Here is a 21,157-nt window from a genome sequence, read left to right as displayed (position 1 = left end):
GCAAAGTGGAATCACTCCAATTAAAGAATGGCTAAATAAATTATGAATGTAATGGAACATTACTGGGATGTAAAAAATAGTGAGTGATAAATATAGAGAAGCATGGAAAAAATCTATATGAACTAATGCAAACTGAAGTAAACAGAGCCAAGAAAATATAAATAATCACTACTACAGTATAAATGAGGGAAAACACTTGTAAAATTAGAAGCGAATATAACAAAATTATAAAGGTCAAAGGTATGACTCAAGTGAAGGAATATGAGAAGATACCCCAATCAACCCCATCCTGGGAAGTGCAAGGTCCACAGATGTTGCATATTACACATGTTTTTTGGACTATTTCAATGTATTGATTGATTTTTCTGATTTTTCCTTTGTTTTTTTTTTCTTTAAAAAGACAGTTTGTTATATAGGATAGATTTCTGGAAAGGGGAGGGATACTGGGACAAATTATGAAAACATCATTAAAAATTTGTTAATAAGAAACAATAATCCATTACTCAGGTACTCTATGCTCCAAAAGTGGCTTCTAAGACCTTATGTTTTTCCCTGTCCCTAAGAGAAAGCATGTTAAAAGCTTCCCAATTACATTTTAATTTGATTCCAGCACAGTTGGGAGGATTTTGGGACTTGCAACACCTCTCAGCCTTGTCATGTTTTTCACTTCACTTCCTCTTTTCCATCCACCTCTATTACAGCTTTGACAACCATCTTGCTACCTATATAGTGTTCTATTATACTCCCTCACTTTCTCCAGTTCTGGAAGCATGAAGTGTGATACAATCACCTCTATCACTGTTTTTGGATGGGCTATGTCAGTTTACTCCCATAAATTCCCAAACTTATCAAAGTGTAATCAGCTCATCTCATCAACTTGTATGCAAGTTCCCTGAGGTCAAAAATACTCTTTTGGAGGTTTTGTATCCCTAGTGATTAACACAGTGCTGAGCTAATAGTAGTAGTTGTTTTTTCCCTCCCTTTAGTCTTGAAAACTGCCTGAATTGGATTAAGTGAGGCAGATATGCAAAATCATCAGCCTCATTCTTTCTTCCAGAGTCACTGAAGTTTAATGGCAAGATAATTCAGGACAACTTTGGCATCTTCAATGTCTGACCAAAACTTAAGCACTCCACATTGTCTACTTCATTCACCTTCATTGCCAATTCCACCAGCAAATGGTAGGTGCTTACTATTTTCCATTCATTAATTCCCATCCTATCCTCTACATCCATAGCATAGTAATATTCCAAAAATGTTTAATATACTCTTTTAATCATTATTTTAAACGAAAAGAAAATTTTGTCATCAAACTTTATTGTTCAGATAAATCTAAGAAATCATTGATCAAAGACAGATTAAAGATAAAAATGCATGCAATAATCCTTGATGACTCAATGAATCTGGATTCAGGAGAGATATGATTTGTGTCTTATTAGTTGTGTGACTATAAATAAGTCACAACCTTTTTTACTTCCAGATAATATCTATTACTCTTGTGAACCAGTTGATTATCTGACCACATCAAAAACTCCCATAACAATAATTGTTTCTTCTATGCTGTTGCTTCTCAGGAGGTAGATAAAGATCTGGTATTAAAGTTAGAAAGATCTGTATTTTAACAGGCTGAATCATCCTTTTCAATGCCTCAACCAGCTCTCTAAGACTAACATCAGTCAGGAATCACTCTAAAGGTATAAAGAAAACAGTCCCTTCACCTAAAGAGCTTACATATTAATGAGGGATACAATGTATAAATCAAGTAGATATAAGATGTTTTTTAATTAACTATTGCATTAAAGGGAATGACATTAGCATCTGTGGGAAATTGAGGGTGAGGGTGAGGTCTCTTTCCTGTACGAGGCAGTGCTTTAACTAAGTCTTAAAGGAATCCAGAGATTCAAAAAAAAAAAAAATGGGAAAATTGGAAGGAAAGCATTATAAGCATGGGAGAATCAACTGCAAAGGCACAGAAGTCAAAAAAAGTGAAATGTCATATTGAGAAATTATGATATAATCACATGGAAAGAAGTAAAATATAGGAGAAATTGGGGGGGGGGAAGAAATCCAAGAGATTGTTGGGAACTTTAAATGTCAAATGAAGGAATTTATATTTGGTCCTGGAAGACAAAGTAAACCTTTGAAACTTACTGAGTGGTGTCCTAGTGCTCAAATCCATGCTTTAAGAAAATCACTTGGCCATTGTGTAAAGGACTAATTAGGATAGAGACAGATTTGAGAGAAGACCAAGGAGAAGTTATTGAAATAGTCCAGGGGAGAGGCAATAAGGGCCTGAGCCACATATGGACAGAGAAGACATATAGAAGAGATGTGGTAAATTTAAAAAGAGCAATCTCAAGTGAATTATGAAGTTGGAAGTCAGACTTCAGAGGACCTAAGCAGAGAGTGAGAGGATAAATTGAGGCATTAATTGTGGAAAGCTTTTTCAAAGAGCATGGCTAAAAAGAGGGGAAGGTATGTAGGATAGTAGCTAATCGGCATAATGGGATTTAGTGAAAACTTTGCTTTTAAGGAGGAGATTTAGACATTTTTGTAGACAACAAAAAAGAAAGATAGAGAAAGACTGGAGATTAGAAAAAGAATAGGTATCATGGTAAAGAGTAAAGACAGTCTGTTGGGGAGGACAGAAAAGTTTGAAATCCCAGGGGGCAAACAAAATGATAACTTTACCATCAGAACCTGGATGTACGTCAGAAAAATGTGAAATGGAGAGCTAGAAAAACAAGAAGCAACTCTTAGTGAATGCTCTCTCTCTTTTTGGTGAATTTGTTTTGAAGTACTAAACTGCTTTAGTAAAGATATTCCTTTCTAAAAGCTCCATTGAGCAATGAAATCACAAGTTCAGTGGGAAGAATTTTTTAAAAGCTTGTCAATATTAATATTGGTGATTTACAATGTCCAGTGTTTGATATAATTGATATTTCACAGCATTCCTCTGTAAGACATTGTACATGATATATAGGTATGAAGTTTCTAAGGAGGCTATGAATCTCTAAACTGTTTTATTTCTCAAATCTGATTCATACCACTCAGTATATTATTCAGTAACTTCCCATTTCTATTTTTCACAATTAAGTCATTTCATATCAAATTATATGTTGACTAAACTATATGTCGCAATCCAAAGTAGGAGGATGGCTAAAATTCAAAATATTTTTAGAAAGATAAAAAAATGGGAGTCACTGGTCTCCAATTTATGTAAAGTCATTATTCTCAACCAAATTCTGAGCTACTCACCTCACCTGGTACATCCCAGGAGCATACAGAATATGGCTTTTTAGCCTAATTTTAGAGCTAAAAGGTACTCTAGAAATGATCTAAGGCAGAAGTGTCAACCCACTGATCACAGGCAGTAATGCAATCTACAACCTTCCAGAATACCCCCAGAACCAGATTAAAATGTAATTTGAAATAGTTAACAGAATAAGCAAAAAATACAGTAATATATATATATTACTACTTGCTTGTGTAATTCCTCCCATGCTGATGGATGTATATATATCTATTTGAACTAAAATAAAGCTGGAGATGTAGAGGGCAGATAATGGGGGAACTCTGGGTAAAGTATAAGACCCTTCAGCCTAGAGGGAACCTGTTGACAATGTCTGGTTTGGCTCCCTACCTCCCTTTGGTGTTTTCCTGAGAAGCCAAGGAGGGCGTGATCACTTCCCTGAGACAATATGCAACCTGCTGTCATCCTTATGTATGATTTAGTGGTCCTTTTTTTCTGAGTTTGATACCACTGACTTAGTGCATTCCACCCATTTTAAAGACAAGGAAATGAAGACCCAAATACATGAAGCAATGTACATTTAGTTATACAGAGAGTTAGTCTCAGAGCAAGGACTACAGCATACATCAAAGGATACAACGCCTTATGTTTCAAAAAAAAGAAAAATATAAAGGAAAAAAAATCTGTGTCTTAGAATAGTTTTAAATTTAAAGTTGCAAAAAAAAAAAAAAATCACAGAATTTGAGAATTGAAAGGAACTTTTGTAGCCATCTAGTCCAGCTTTCATACATGAAAAGAATTTCTACCATGACATATCTGAAAAGTGATTATTTGGCTTCTGTTTGAAGATCTCCAAGGAAAGAGAGATCTTTACCTTTCTAGGGAGACCATTTCCTTTAATTGTCCGAGGCATCTCCAAACTAGAACCCATTATCTGCCCCTCCTTTTATATAGAAGGCAACACTATTCTCCCAGTTCCTCAGACTCCCAATTTAGAAGTCATACTGGATTCCTCACTATTCCTGCTTCCCCTCTCACCACTCCTAATACCCCCCACCCATACACACCCATCCAAGTTGTGGCAAAGCCTAAGGACTTCTCTTTACAACATCTCTCCAATATGCTCTTTCTCTTCTCTATCACTGCTTCTAGTCTGGTACAGTCCCTTCTCGTGACTAGATCATTGTTGTAATCTCACCATGGGTCTGCTTGCCTCAAGTCTCTCCCCACCTATTCAGCCACTAAAGTGATTTCCCTTAAAAACAGTTCAATCATGTCATCCCTGACACCCACCCCATCCCTCCTCAGGGAATTCTGCCTCTATGAACAAAGAGATTGGCATTTAAAGCCCTTCATAACCTAGCTGCCTCCTACCTTTCCAGTCTCCTTACTCCTTACTCCTCAACATGCATTCTTTAATCCAGAGTGGCACTGACCTTTTGGCTCTCTCCAAACACAATACCACATCTTTCCATTCTCTCTGGATGAACCCCATGCCTGGAATGTTCTCTCTGCTCCAATTAATGACTACTGACCAATCTCTCTGACTTCCTTTAAGTCCCAACTAAATCTTGCTTTCTACAGAAAGCCTTGCTCAACTCTTCTTAATGTAATTCCAGTGATTTCCCTCTCTTAATTATTTCTTATTTATCCTGTACATAGTTTGAGATATGGATAGATAGATAGATATATGTATATACACACGCATATGTTTGAAAGTTGTGAGTTTCTTGAGGACAGGAACTATTTTTTACTTCTTTTTGTATCCCCATGAGTTTGCATAGTTCCTGGCATATAATAGGTGCTGAAAATTTATTATTGTTGTTTTGTTGTCTTTTATTTATTAATTGATTGAAATTCTTAGGAAATTTTCCTGACACCAAATCTAATTTGGACTCTCTGGCACTTTCACCTATTGTTCTGCCCTCAAGGTCCATTTTGAAAAAGTCTACTCTCTCTTCCAAAGAACAATCCTGTATACACCGGAAGTCAATAATCCTCTCCCTCTTGAGTCCCCTCACACTCCCCATTCCACTTCGGCACAGTGACATCCTCAATGTCTTAGATTAACCTTTATAGAATTTGAACTCAAGTCCCTAGTTGTCCTCTATCAATGCAATCACTGCCCAGTAGCCCAGTCTTAATTAAGAGGTCTTTTCTTTTACTCTATATCCTTCCCAAATTCTATTTTTCTCAGGCTAGTACATGCTACCATCCCTTGAAGAAAATGCCTTCTCCTTTTCAATATCACAGTTCTCATGATTCTTCTTATTCTTTGGATTAAACCATAAAACTAAGATTTAAAGCATTAATCATTCTCACCTGAGGTACAAAGAGACTATTCCCCTGATTTAAAAAAAATCATTTTCTGACTTCTGTTGGCTCACTGGTTTCACCAGTCTTGTTATCAGAAGTATGCTCTTCTTCAATATTTATTTCCTTTTACACTTTTTTTTTCATCTCATAACCTTTTTTTTTACTTTTATATCACAAATTATCTTCTCTGTCATCTGATTCTGGCTAAGGAATGGCCCCCAGTCCTGAATAAGTCACTGTCTCTCTCAGCCTCAATTTCCTTAGTTATAAAATTAGGGCATTGGATTCAATGGCTTCTAGATCTTTTCAAGCTTTAAATCTCTGATAATGTGATCCTCTCTTATGGTTGAATTATTTCACTTGTCCTCAATTTTTTGTGACTCCATTTAGGGTTTTCTTGACAAAGACTGAAATTATTTGCCATTTCCTTCTCTAGCTCATTTTTATGAAAGGGAAACTGAGGCAGAGATTTGCCAAGATCATACAGATAATAAGTATCTGAGATCCTATTTGAATCAGGTCGTCTGAGTCTAGTGCTCTATCCACTGCACCACCCAGCTGCCCTACTATGATAACAAATAAGAAATCAGTCTTACTATACCAAATACAAACATCCATACAACTCAAACCCATGTCACATTGGTGCCACTATGCCCTTCAGATTTAAATGTTCATAGGTGATAAAGCTATTTTTCAGATTTTTCTCTTTATATGTGTAACACTTGAATGGAAGCAAATATAAAATGATTATTAAATTGCATTTGAAATAATTATTGCTGTTTTTGAATTAAAATATATTCTAGACATGGAAATCCATATTGCAGGGAATTAAACTAATTTATTATTGTTCATTAGTGTTGTTCTTTGTCAGCTCTCAGTATCTTTACACCTTCCATAATGTTCAATTCTATTCATGTACACTCTATTGTGCTCACCGCCTCAACTACTGGCAAAAATCACAAAACAGAAGACAAAGGAAGTCATAATATTCTATCAGTTCAAATAGAAGGACCATGCATTTAGGAAGGATCCAAGCCTGCTTTTGCAAGATGATTGTATAACACAAAAACATACTTGATGAGTATATCAAAAATATTTCTCACGTTCTGCCTGCCATAAAAAGAATGTTTGAATTAAACATTATTATTGCTTCGTTGTCAACTTGTTAGTGTATAGAGGCATAATTCGCATACACAAATGCCTGAGCTGTATCACGATCTATGATTATGAAGTAACTAAGTTATATTTCCTTGCTGCTATTATCTCAAATAGGAAACAATTGGCTGAACAAACTAACACAGATATATGAGCCCCAGTTTCCCATTGCCATTACTTAAGAAAAAAAAAAATAAAGGAACAACTGAACTCTAAATGATTCTAAGGAACATCTCAAACTCATCATCACTTTCTGCTGATAACTGGGTTGAAATCATCAGTCAATAAATATTTATTAAACACCTATCATGTGCCAAGCATGGTAGTAAGTGCTGGTTATAAACTATCTGTGTCAAACATAGCAAATAACTATATAAATGTAATATCCAAGCAGGTCATAGAACTAGCTGCTTCTGAACATTCATAGTGTATTTATTTATCTAATTAATGGGTTATATCATATTTATACTTGGAAAGGATCTTAGACATCATTTAGTCCAATGTTATTATTAAATATGTTAATATCAGTTGTTACTGAGATAGGTAGAATGGAATCAAAGGGAAAATATGGTTCTGGAAGGCTTTATCTTAGTCAAAAGAACATAAATTTTTAAAATAATGGATGGCCTTGAAGAACATTGTAGATTAAGAAGGTATAGTTGGGTGAGGAAAGTCAGCAACATAAGTGAGGATACATGATGGAAGCCATTTAGTTGAAAATCATTAGAGATAGAAATTAAAAAAAAAAAAGTGTCACTGTAATATGTGAACACAGAGGAAATAGGTGAGGAATTTGGAAAATAGATCACAAGGATATCAAAGCAGCATAATATTATGGCAACAAGGAACTTCAATTATAGAATCCAGGGATCAAAAAAGTTTATAGGACTTATTTAACTGTCCGTGTGCACTGTTCAAAGTAGAGTGTCTATCTCCAGACACAAGAATAGCCACTGACCTAAAAATGACAGACTATAGATGACTAATAATGATCCAATAACTATGACATATGTAGAAAATGTAAGCTAGCACCTACCTGTCCTTGATTAGTTCAGATGATTAGATCCAATACTCTAGATCTAATATAGGACACTGAAAATATTGTCAGATGTGATTGCTCTTAGGACCATGGAGAATGGAAGAAGTATTGCAAAATGGGAACATGGAAATGCCATCCCAGTTTTTAAAAAGCAAAGAGAATTAATTCTTCAAACTAGAGGCCAATGCCCTTGATGTTGACTTCTGGCTAACTTCTAGAGCATGTTATTAAAGGCATTCCGACTTAACATCTAAAGAAGGAGTTGTTGACTATGAAGATCCAGCATGGTTTTGTGAAGAACAGGAGAATCTAGATAAACCCTAGTTCATTTTTTCAACTGCATTTCTCGACTGGTAGATTAAGGGAATATAATAGAAACAATATGCTTGATATGAGTACAGTTGCTAGTCTTGTGCTATTCTTAAGGAAAATATGAAGAATTATTAGCTATATTATAGTAAAAATAGGAGGATTCAGAACTAGTTGAATGGTCAGACTCAAAGAGGAATCATTAATGGTTCAGGGCAAACTGGGAAGGGAAATCTCCTGTACCCCCAGGGATCCATGTGACATTTAAGATTTTTTTAACAATGAATTGGATGAAGGGTTACATGACATCATTATGAAATTTACAGATGACACAAAGCTAAGATGAATAGCTAATATGCTGTACAACAGTCAGGTTCCAAAAATATTTTGATAGGCTAGAATGTGGTGCTAAATCTAATACATTGAAATTTAATAAGAATTAATTTTAAATTTTACACAGGTTAAAAATAAATTTTACAAATTGGAGGTGCAGTTACAAAACAATTCATCTGAAAAAGTTTCAGAAGGTTTTAGTGGATTGCAAACTCAAGGTGAGTCAGGAGTGTTATATGGCAAATAAAAAAGCTAATACAACTTCAGGCTGCAATGAGAATCCAGGAATACCTCTATGATGGTCCCATTGTCTTCTGCCCTGATCAGACTACAGCTACAGGACTGCTTTTACTTCTGGATATCACATTTTAGAAAGGGAAAAGAAGAGCATCTAGAGAGAGGTAACCAAAATGTTGAAAGGCTTGACATTATGCTTTATTTTTTTATGTAATATATTATTTTCCCAATTACATGTTAAAATAATTATTAACAATTTTTAAAGTTTTGAGTTTGAAATTCTATACTTCCCCCCGAGATGATAAGTAACCCAATATAGTTTATATATGTACAATCATGTAATTTCCATATCAGTTAATAAAAGAAAATTCAAATAATAATAAAAAGAAAGTAAAAAATAGAAAGTTTCAATCTGATATTCAGGCAGTACCAGTTCTTTCTCTGGAGGTGAATAAAATGCTTCATTAGTTATTTGGGATTTTCTTGGATTATTATATTGATGAGAATAACTAAATCCTAGTTCATTTTACAATATTGCTGTTGCTATGTACAATGTTTTATAGCTAAAAGGGTATAAAACTGTACCTAACCTTGACATTATGAAAATTTGTTGAAAAAGCTGGTAATTTTTAATTTGAAGAATAAAAGACAAAGTGGGGTGGGGTAAAGGGAGACAGTAGAACAGAGGGAAGATGATGGTTGTCTTAACACACTTAAAGAGCTTTTGTGGAGAAATAGATTGGACTAGATTACCTTGGCCTCCAAAAAAGAAAAATGGCTTTAGGTGAAAAGAGGAAAATATAAGCATCATTAGATGAAAAACTTTCTAATAATTAGAAGTATATAGTAGTATAAAGGGCTGCCTTTCTACTAGGTAGGATGGGGGAAGGATGTTCTCCCTTGATGGAAATATTTAAGCCAAGCCTTACAATAGAGAGGATTTTGTTCTATTTTGGGTTAAAACATGTGATCCATGGGGCAATTCCAACTCTGAGATTCTTTGAATTTCTGATTCTAATACCTTACCTAAGATAACATTGTTAATTGCCCTATGAGGAGAAGAGTTCTGGTACTCTGACATCCAAATCAGAGCTTATATTTTATTTTTTCATTATGTGAAAATGGGCAAAAAATCTTGCATTCACTAATGTGAGGCACTCACTCCATTGACATATATTGCAATCCATTTATGACTTAGGAGATAATTCATAGGGCATTGTGATACAAAGGGATACTTCTCATGGTCATACAACAGGTAAATTACATTTGAATCCAAGTTTTATTAAATCAATTAATATCCCCATATTATATTATCTATTCTTTTTAATATCTCATAAAATAAGCCACTATAAGGAGTTGGGGAAAACTTAAGCTGTCATCTAATCTTCAACCCAATACATAAATCTCCTTCTATACTCTCTAGGATGTATACTCATCCAGCCTTAGCTTGGACTCATAGTGATTTAAAACTTCCCACCTCAAAAAACAGCTCATTCCACTTTTGGTTAAATCTCCAAAAATGGAAAGATTTTCCTCTTCTTATCAAAATCTGTCTCCCCAGTCTCTTCCACCCATTTTTCCTACTTCTTTCTACTCTCTGAAGCCACACAAATCCTTCTGTCCTATAAACTTTCAGAGTAAACTTAAATTTTCACTGGAATTCAAGAGCATCCAAAACTTTGTGTCATACAACTTTTCCAGACTTCTTTTATAGAAAAGGCCTCTTCATAATCTATGCTCCAGTCAAACTAGACCATTGCAATCACCTGTCATTACTGCACTTTCTAATGTCCCTTTACTTCTTTGAAAGCCCAAAAATAAATGCCACCTCTTCTGAGAAACTTTCACAATCCTACTGCTCAGTAATGTTTCTCACCTAGTGTTTTGCACTATTCTTGTGTGTGCATCTTCTTTTATTTCTGTCATAACTTTCTTCATATATGTCAATCCTCCAACTAAAATTTAAACTTCAAGAAGATAGGAACCATATTTTATCTCAAATTTGTACTCTTCAAAAAAGTCTTTGATTAATATAGTTCTATGCACACAATAGATAGTTAATAAGTGCTTCTTTAATTATAGCTCTTGAACTGATATGTCACGAAAACCTTCAAGTCTGCATTCCCCTTTTTTCCGCTTCTTCAGCTGATGTTTTCCGTATTCTTTCAAATGATCTTCATATTACATGGTTTTGAGTCCTCTACTTGCCTTGGTCTCCACACTTTTAGATGTGTTCCAGCATGTGAATGATCCACATATAAACACAAGTATAGTCTAATGTGGACACTAGGCTCTTTCCTCCTCCCCTCCCCAAAACATACTTCTCTTAATATGCACTAAGATTATATTAAAATTTTGGTTGTCACAGTGGAAATTGCAATGTTGCCTAAAATTAGGCTACATTTGCAATAATCCATTCCATCACTGGGCATATTACATAGAGAACAAATGACCAATTGTGAAAGATATTGTAAAAGAAATTCATAAGGATTGAATTGGACTAGAATTCTCCTGAAACCCCTTCTAAGAGGTTGAATTTATGATTCTATGTGAGTAGTCATACAGTCTACATTATCTCTACATAAAGGTATGTCCATTCTCTAAATAATCTATTCAAGTATATTCAAGTTAGAGATCAATGATGAAAGGACTGTTGCCAAATAAATCAATATGGGGAAAGAGGATTTTTAAAAATGGGAGCATATGCACTACTAAAGCAATAACAAAAAGAAGCTTAAGATTCAGCATGTAATGCTATGATTTTGATGGTCTAAAGAAGAAAGAAAAAATTCTTGTTTCTCCTAGATCCAAATAACACTTTATTGGCTTCCATTGAACTTCTAAGGTAGTCAGTGTAAAGTTGTGCTATGTTCTGTCAGGGTATACCTTTGAACCATTGTTCTGTTGAAAATTGCTCTGGAAGGTGGTATATGAAGTAGGGGGTGGGGAAAGCAATTGAATGGTTGAGAAAACTCCTTGATTATTTACTTTTTGATTTAGGGACCAGGTTTCCATTTCTAAAACAAAGCAGAGTTTGAGGCAATTGTTTGGATGTCAGATTAACAACCAACATACTTACAGGTTGTACGGATGATAAGAATGGAAAATACAATATTTCTTAAGTGCTGTCATTTGTTTTGTGTGAATTTCTGTTCAATAATGATGCAAATAATTGTCTACAGCAATTTAATATTACTAAATCCTCATCTTTCTAAACTGCCTATTCTGATATAAGTAATCAGCTTCCCTTCAGTTTTTTGGTTTTTTTTTTTTTTTTTTGACCTAGGAAGAAGCCCCTAAATTTATGACAATTGCCTAAAAGTAGCAAGGCTTCTTTTGGATTTTTTTCCTATGTGCAAGGCCAACTTAGCCTAAATGCTATTAAATACCAGAAATATTATCAATACTTTTCCTAAACAACAGAGTCTGATTCCAAATGCCATTATCATTATCAGCAGGTATGATAAAGCTAAAAGTATCAGTTCAGGACTAAGTAAAGTATCAATCAATCCCCTCTTAGTTGAGGAATATTCTGAAACATTGTGCTAGAGCCCAGATTAGATTCCATGGAAACTTTTGTCTTGAATGGCATTTCACCTGAAAAACAAGCTTTAAAAAGGGAATCTAGACCTAGAAAGTGATTTCCTTATCTGGGAAATTGTGCCCTTTTGTGTAGGAGTGTGCCTTATTCATAAGAAGGGAGATGAATGCAAATCAGCTCCATATTGTAGGCAGGCTTCTGAGTAATATGTAAATAAGAAAAGGAGGAAAATATCCACATTAATAAACAGCCCAATGGAATTAAGGGGCCCATCTGTAGTTTAGGTACAGAGTTTGTCTACTTTTCAGTCAGAATGTCCATATTGCATCCCTTGGTGACTGTAAGTGAAAACAGAATGGTGGTTCAGGTAGGCTTGGGCCATATGGCTGTGCCCATGAAAATATCACAGAGTTATTTTTTCAGTAACTGTGATCAGTCCATGTAAGCAAAGATCAAGTCTCTGCAAATAGAATTACGACACTCCAAGTTTCATCCTGTTACTGAGGTCTCTTTCTCACACATACCACTAAGATTAAGCTACACTATTTCCCCACACATGGAATGAGATCTACCCAAAATAGGGAACAGCTACCAAGGGGACATAGCAAGTAGAAGATACAAGCAACAGAAGTGGCCAAAAGCGAGATTCACAGATTGACAATACAGCATGTGTCTATGCATCCATAGCTGACATTATTGAGCAAAGTGACTCATAAAGAAGAGAAAAAGGAAACCTAAGGGTCCATCAAGAGAACTATGAACTCATACTAAAACACAAGAAATAACTGGAACCTAGGAAAATAAAGAAGTGCCAAGGTAAGACTAGAATTCCACCCATAATTCCTCTTTAGTTAGTACAATTATTTCATAGAATGTCTTCTGCAATCCACTTATTTTAAAGCTCAGGAAAATAGAACCAAAGTGATGAGGTGACTTAACTGGGGTACCCAAATAAGGAGTAGATCTAGAACTAAACTTGTTCCCTGACTACAGTGCCAAACTTCACAACAACAGGGTTAAAGTATGGAAAAATTATTCATTTCATAAGATCTTTTCCAATGCTCAAGCTGAGGTTTCCAAACTATTTCTGCATTTGATCTCTCTGAACATGTAAACCCAACTTCACTTGCTCTTTTCAAAAGAAATGCTTGGAGGTTCACCATAGGATCCATTCCACAAAAATTGGTGAATTGATTTTTTTTAATAACATTAAACTCCAAAAAAAATAAATATTTTTACTGGAGAATGTGTTTTCTATTTTCCTTTAATAATCAAAAATAGAATTTAGTGGTAACAAGAAAATTTAGTCCAAAGGAAGGATATAAATTTGAAGTTTCATCAAGTATAGGGCTTCTGCTCATTTCTCCCACTCACATTGTCCTTATATCCCCTATGTATAGACTGCTCTTTTTGCTGTTTTTTCGCATCTACTAAAGAAAAATTTTGGACCTTTTAATGGGAATAATTGTTGAAACTTATATTTTTAAAAGCCTAGCCAACCAAGGACTTTTTATTATTTTTTTACTTAAGTATTTCAACAGTTTTGCATGCAAGTGAAATTTGCTTTCATTTTCAACTTGGTGGGTAGGAAAGGAAGGGGGAAGGCACTAAGCATTTATATAGCACCACTAAATGCCCAGCACTGTGCTAAGTGTATTTATGCTCATTATCTCCTTCAATTCACATAACAACACTGCAAGCTATATGCTATTATTATCCCCATTTTACATTTAAGAACACTGAAGCAAATAAATATTAAAGTTACTTGCCTAGCATCATGAACCTAAGTAAGTATCTGAGGACAAATTTGAACTCAGGTAAACCTGACTCTAGGCCCTGAACTTAACACATAATGTCACTAGTTGCTTCCATTAAATGAATGTAGAAAGTATATAACCACTATAGAATGTATCTTTTAAAAATACTTTTAAAAGCAAGTGTTAGGAATTTTGTGATATATTTTCCTAGTATAGAGACAATTTGTGGGAAACTTTTTTGAAAAGTATCAAACTATGAAGAAGAATTTTTTTTTCTCTTCTTAAATCTCTAATGATATTTATACAAAGACATTCCCTTTTTTACCTTATTTGCTCAATTAAAATTCCATGAGGGCAAGAAAATGCTTTATTTTATTCATTTAAAAATTTATTTAATTAACAAATGGTTATTAAACAATATCTGGAGGCACTGAGGGGCCTTCAAAGTTTAAATAAGTCATTGATACTACCAATATGGAATCAAAACCTTTCCATGCGTTGGTGTCTTGCACAAGACAGATAAGCAGTCAACATTTAATATGAGTTTGTCATTGAGAAGCGTGCATGGATGTGCTCCCAATAGACAGAAAAGTATACAATTACAAAACCTAAATCCTAATTTGTCAAAAAATCACTAGACAAACACTTATAAAAAAATGCTGCCCTGTATATAGATTCTAACTCAGCATTATATATCTAATGCTTTAAAATTACTTTTTGCTTATGTTGATGAAAAACATCATTAAGTTTCAAAAGATCTTTTAAAAGCCCAGTAATCTCACTGATGAGTAAAAATATGTGATGATGATTTTTTTCGGGGGAGGAAGGGAAAGATGGAGTCAGGCCTGAAAGCTCACTGATATAGAGGATTTTCATGAATTTTATAGTACTGGAGTAGGGGCTAGGAGTCAATTGATTAAGTAAATCACTCACCCACAGTTATCACAACCATTTTGTGTCAGAGGGAGAGTAATACCTAGCTCTTCTTGATTCTAATGATAGCTGTCAATCTACTATGTCATACTTGATAAAAAGAACCCATCTCATCCACCTTAGATAAGAAAACCTATGGTAAAATAACATATTGGTTTTTCCTTTCCTTAAGTTCTGAATTAATATAGGATTCCAGAGTCTCCTTTCCTACTTTTAACTAAGAATCCCTGAAATTCTATTAGATGCTCTGTTTTTGTTCCATGCTGGCAAAGTGAATACAAACTTTGCATGAGTATTTCTTAGATTCATCAAAGATTACCAAATCAACTAAGTCTTGCTAGCTGGTAAAACATTTAAAATATTTTAACTGAATAAATTATGGAATGTTAAGGAATATTATTGTTCTATAAGAAATGATCAGATTAGGATGATTTTAGAAAGGCCTGAAGAGACTTACATGAACTGATGCTAAGTGAAATGAGCAGAACCAGGAGATCATTGTACACGACATCATCAATATTGTATAATGATCAATTCTGATGAATATGATTCTTTTTAACAATGAGAAGATTGATGCCAGTCCCAATGATCTTGTGATGAAGGGACCATCTATACCCAGATGTACACCTCCCAGAAGGAGGATTGTAAGAACTGAATGTGGATCAAAACATAACATTCTTAATTTTTTTTGTTGTTGTTCAATTGAATTTTGTTTTCTTACTCATTTACTTTCTTTTTCTGATTTAATTTCCTTTGTACAGCAAGAAAATTATATAAATGTTTATACATATTGAATTTAACATATATTTTAACATGTTTAACATATATTGAATTGCTTACCAACTAGGGGAGGGGGTGGAGGGAAGGAAAAGAAAATATGAAACACAAGGTTATGCAAGAGTCAATGTTGTCATATTATCTGTGCATATGTTTTAAAAATAAAAAGTTTTAGGGAAAAAAACTAGCTGAAATTTAGCATTTTCTTATCCAACTTTTTTCTCTACCTACTGTAGACATAAGTACTTTCTTTTGGCCAATTCAGAATAAATTTGTTGACAATGTTGACAAAAGTCAACCTATCTATCTATCTAAATGTGTGTGTGTGTGTGTGTGTGTGTATGTATGTAATACTGGTACCATGGAAGTGGTTAAACCAGTTTCTAATTTCAATTTGTATATCAATACTATCAACAAGGCAGGCCAGACATATTTTAAATGTCCCTATATAGTTCATATATCATTTACAGTCATGGCTTACCCTGTAGCTCTTCCTAAGTTCTAACAGGAAGATTTGGTTTATTATTTTTATTATTAATTTGTTTCTTTTTTGTCAAGCTACATAAGTAGCTTCATTTTTAATGTCATTTTTAAGGTAATACCACAGTCCAAAATTCTTACAAGTAGGGAAAAGGTTTTTTAAAAACATTATTGCAATAGGCTAAGTTTTTATTATTATATATGGAAGCTAATCATTTCAGAGTAAACAACAGATGTTTGCACCCTTATTACTGTTTGGTACTGACATCAGTATTAAATGATAATATGAAAACATGTCACAGACGTGAATGATGAATTCAAATGTCAAGAAGGGAGGGAAATAAATTTTAAAATAGAAATTATAATGGTCCAGGATGGGAAGTCAAACTATGAGCACCTTCTTCAGGCAGTGAAGAACACTACCACTCCCTAAAAATTTAACAGATCTAAATATTTCATGTTGAATTTTATATTGTGGAGGGAATATAAGGATTTGATAGAATTGAGCAGAATTCATATATGTCAAGAATTTGTGCCTTGCCATAATTATTTGAAATAGATATATTTTAATCATAACCAAACATAGTGAACTTCTCAGCTGAATGTTTGTTGTGTTTTGCTGTTGTTATTGTTGTTGTTTTTTAAAAGAATGCTTAACAAAGAAACCAACTTAAATGTCATTCTTCAAGTCAGAAAATTATTCTCACTTGCATTATGATTTTTGTAGAAATATCAGAGATGTCATCACATTCCATGAAAATAATTCATGATTCCATTTGTTTGTGTTGTCCAAGGGATTTTGGAGGTCGAAGAGGAAACACTGTTCTTAACAATTTTTGTCTTAGGCAAGTCACTAACATTTTTTAGTTTTCAATTTCTTCATCAATAAGGTACAGTTACTCTATAGTAAATGACATATAAGGTCCTTTCCTAATACAAAGAGCCATAAACATGTTAAATATTACTATTATCTTATTCTTTGAATTGATGATTTAATTAATAACTATGATCAAAAAATAAATCACCTTTAACTAAGTTATTCCTCAAATTGTAAATATGTGCCTAAGCACCAGCATCATACTTGAAGCCATGGAAGAGGGCAAAATTCAGGAATTGGGCTGTACTTAGCAGTTGAGAACCCAAAGCCAATTTTTCACCATAATGCTGCACTGGCTAGGACTTTAGTGGAAGTCACATTTATATAATTTCATTTATACTATGTGAGGATCAAATGAGAGAACTGAGGGTATTTATGATAAAGAAAAGAAGATTAAGAGTTAACCACAAGTGAAATGATAGCTTTGAGAGAAAATGGGATCTCCATTGGAGGTCTTCAAATACAGGTCAAATAACCACTTGACAAGTAAGTTAAGAAAGGGATTCTTTCTCAGGTAGAGGCGAGACTGGATTATACATATAGTGAACTCCATATTTCAAATTCTGTGATTGTGTATTATATTATCTATTAATTTCATTATTCAATAAGTTTATTTGGATTAAAACATACTTAGGCTAAGATGTTTAGCTTCTACAGTTGCTCAATATTCAGCTCTACACATTGGCTTATTCCCAACAAGGTAATTAATATTCTGGAGCTTATTAAGATATATTATATGTGATGTGTATATATATGTGTGTGTATGTGTGTGTGTATGTGTGTGAATCTTTCAGTTCCCCCAAATAATTATATGAATATGTTCAAAAAAAAATGAAATGTAATACCAAACCTGTCATACCTAGGACATGAGTTCCATTCTCACTTTATTGTTCTATAACCTTTATGATCCTATAGCAGTCTGCCTACCTACATGAAGTAGCACCTATTGAGCATCGAGCAAGTATCAGATTACCAAAACGCTTACACTGTTCATACTAATTAACAGTTCTGACTATCTCAAAAGAGAAGCCAAAGCTTTACTGAACACGAAATTATCTGAGGCCTAGGTCTTTTCTAAACAAGATGGAGACATTTAGGGAAGACAAAGTGAGACATCATTCACTGCTGTTGATAGTATTGGTGATATTGTTGGGTAATAGGAAGTTTTTGGTAATTCATATGCATAAGACATTCAAACTTGAAGATGGTACACCTGGTACTTTTCAAGAGCACAGAATTCATGTTTAATATATAAATATAAGAAATCTGTTGAGGGTTAAAGGACACATGCAAATGCACACAGAAGTAGGCAAAGTAGGCATACGGACTAAGCCTAAAATCTGATAACAGAATGTCTTATAATTCATTCTATTTCTGTAAGCACAGGTAAAATGTAGGGTACTTAACGTGTTAGGTTCTAGCCTTCCCACTTAAGTGAAAATAAAATTAGAGTAGGAATGTTATAAAATCTCAAGTATTTTGTACTAGAATGATGCACATTAAAGAGATCTTAACAGTCCTTATTTTGAACCTGCACTCTAAAGCTTCAAGCAAGCTCCAAGCAATCAATCAACTGTATTTATTAAGTGTCTACTATGTTCTAATGACTCTACCAAGCACTGAAGAAACAAACCAAAAGGAAGGAAACATTTGCTGTATTTAAGAAACCTATATTCTATGAGAAGAAACAATTTGTACACATTTAAGTGCCCATAAAACATACAGAAAAAATATAAGGTAATATTTTCAAAATTGTTCATTTAGGCATACCAGTTTGAATATGGACACAGAACTTATGGCCAGAGTCATATAAGGGTATTGACATAGAAGTAAGAAGCACTTAAAATTCTACTTAAAAGAATAACAATTTGAATGTATATTATATTATAAGTCCTTTAAGTTTTAGATAGATACTTTACAGGGGCAATACATTGTTGATCTTAATTTAATATTTGTCCTTACACTGAAAATTTAAAAAAATAAAATAAAGGTGCTATTGAAAGCTGAAGAACATCATCCCTTCCTTTCTATTTGCACTGCCATTACCTTAGATAGGTATCATTACTTTCACCTTCACTATCTTAATAGCCTCCTTAATGAATAATCATCCTGAAACAAATCTCCATCTCCAATTAATTTTTCACACTGCTACCAAAGTCATCTTCCTAATGTACAAGTCTAATCACAATTTCCTTGTTCCAAGACATTTTGTGATTCCCTTCTATTAAAATGCAGCACTCTTTCCTCTGGACCAACCAGAAGATCTGGATTCGAATCCAAGTCTTCCTCACATTCTGACCTCAATCTTTGTATGGGCTTTGATTGTCTCAGAAGAAATGTAAACAGCAATTGTTTCTGTTCTGGGCTGAAACCCTGAGGATCTTCCTCTCCTAGAATGATTTTTTTTTTTTTTGACCATTTAAAGGAGGCCATTCTTGTCTCATTTCTTACCTAGCCTTAATCACTGATTGAGCTTTGACTCAGACAAGATGAAACCTGTTAAAGACATTAGCCTAAAAAGTGCAAGGTCTCCCATTGTATTTGGGACCATATCCAGTAACCCTGATCTATATCTTGACACAGAACTCAGATGGCTCTGGAGGGGAAAGTGAGTCTGGTGACCTTGTATAGTCCTTCCTTACTGAAATCCTATTCATTTTCTTATCAAGATATCACCTCCTGATATAATGGTCCTCTTCAAGAACTTACTACAAATAACAACAGTATTTTCTATAGGTAAAATAAAAACCCTTTATGTCAGCATTCAAAGCCTTTAGCAATCTACTTTTTCAATCATTCAACTCTACATTTCATGGAACCTATATTATTAGCCATTCCTCAATTTCATCCTGTCTTCACCAGCCTCTATACATTTATATAAGTTGATTAAAATAGGTTCCCTCCATTCATTTATTAAAATTCTCTTCAAGTAACCAAATGGCATTTCTCAAGGAAACCTTTAATAATCCCAATAACAAGTAATCCAAACCTTCTATTCTATCATTTCTCTCAGTACATTCCGACATATTAGACCTATATGTGCATATATAAATATATATGTGTGTGTGTGTGTGTCTTTCCCTGGTTAAAAAAAAAAAAAATAAGCTCCTAAAGTAAAGGATTTGTATCTTATTTTTAGCTGTCAAACATCTAACATGGTAAATAGGGTGCTAGAAATACAGAGAGAAACACCCACACACATGCACACATTTACACTCAAGAAACTAATATTATATTGATACAACCACTTGGCCTTCACTTTTTTTTTTTTTTATTTCTGTGAGCTAGCTCAATAGCTGCCTTTCCTTTCAGTACTTCCCAGATTCTAACAACATTAACTATGCATAAGAAAAACAAATTGCAAGATTGTTTTCCAGTGCCTTTTTAAAGATATCACCATAATCCAAGACTTTTATGTGAAGGGAAAAGTTTTTAAATTTTATTTAATTTTAAAATCTTAATTGGGGTTAAATTAATTTAATCTTAAATTTCCTGTCATTTATTCCCTACCATGTGGAAATGAATAGTATATAAGTCTATATAATATTAGAGATGATTTCCCTGAGAACAGGGGGAAAAAAGGGTGACTATAAAATATTGAGACATATGTTTCTTAAGTGCTTTTGAACCTTGACTTCAAAGACAATTCCTAGAGGAAACAAATCAGAAACAAATCACTAGAATAAATATAAAACCTCAAAAGTAATAGCTTTGATAGGAAAACTCATACATATTAAATTCAGAATAGTTTAAAATTTTATTGAATTTTTTTTTATTTTATATATAACTGGGAGCCCCTCCTAGTTATAAGGTTAAATATATTCTCTTTAGGCACAGCTAAACTTTTGAATAAGAATAGGCAGAGGAAGATATTTCATTTCATATAAAGATATTTTAACACTCTTCCAGATGTAATTATAATTAAGCCAAGAGGAAGAAGGCTTTTATGGAGAACTATGAAGAGATTTGGAATGGGGAAAAGAATGAAAAAAGTAAGGCAAATGCAGTAAGAAAAATCTTACTTACCTTCTTTACTTCCTAATCTGCTTCATTCACCAAAAATGTAATTTGGGGTGAGGCCCTCTGTTGCCCAAACAAGATTTTCAAAAATAGTTAAATGAGATGCTGAGGCAAGCAGCAAGTTTTAGGG

The 21,157-nt window shown here is 33.8% G+C and overlaps 1 long non-coding RNA gene across 1 annotated transcript in view; it reads left to right on the top strand.

Annotated features, from left to right (window-relative positions):
* Positions 1-21,157, top strand: part of LOC141556080 (uncharacterized) — a 133,981-nt gene that overhangs the window by 45,301 nt on the left and 67,523 nt on the right. Inside the window, exon 2 of the long non-coding RNA XR_012486427.1 lies at positions 1,058-1,181. This is a non-coding gene — a long non-coding RNA (uncharacterized LOC141556080). The remainder of the gene's footprint in view (positions 1-1,057; positions 1,182-21,157) is intronic.

This window comes from Sminthopsis crassicaudata, chromosome 2 (assembly GCF_048593235.1).
Source record: "Sminthopsis crassicaudata isolate SCR6 chromosome 2, ASM4859323v1, whole genome shotgun sequence".
NCBI classification, from domain to species: Eukaryota; Metazoa; Chordata; class Mammalia; order Dasyuromorphia; family Dasyuridae; genus Sminthopsis; species Sminthopsis crassicaudata.
Note: the sequence above shows the minus strand (reverse complement) of the source record. Positions and strands in the feature narration are given on the sequence as shown.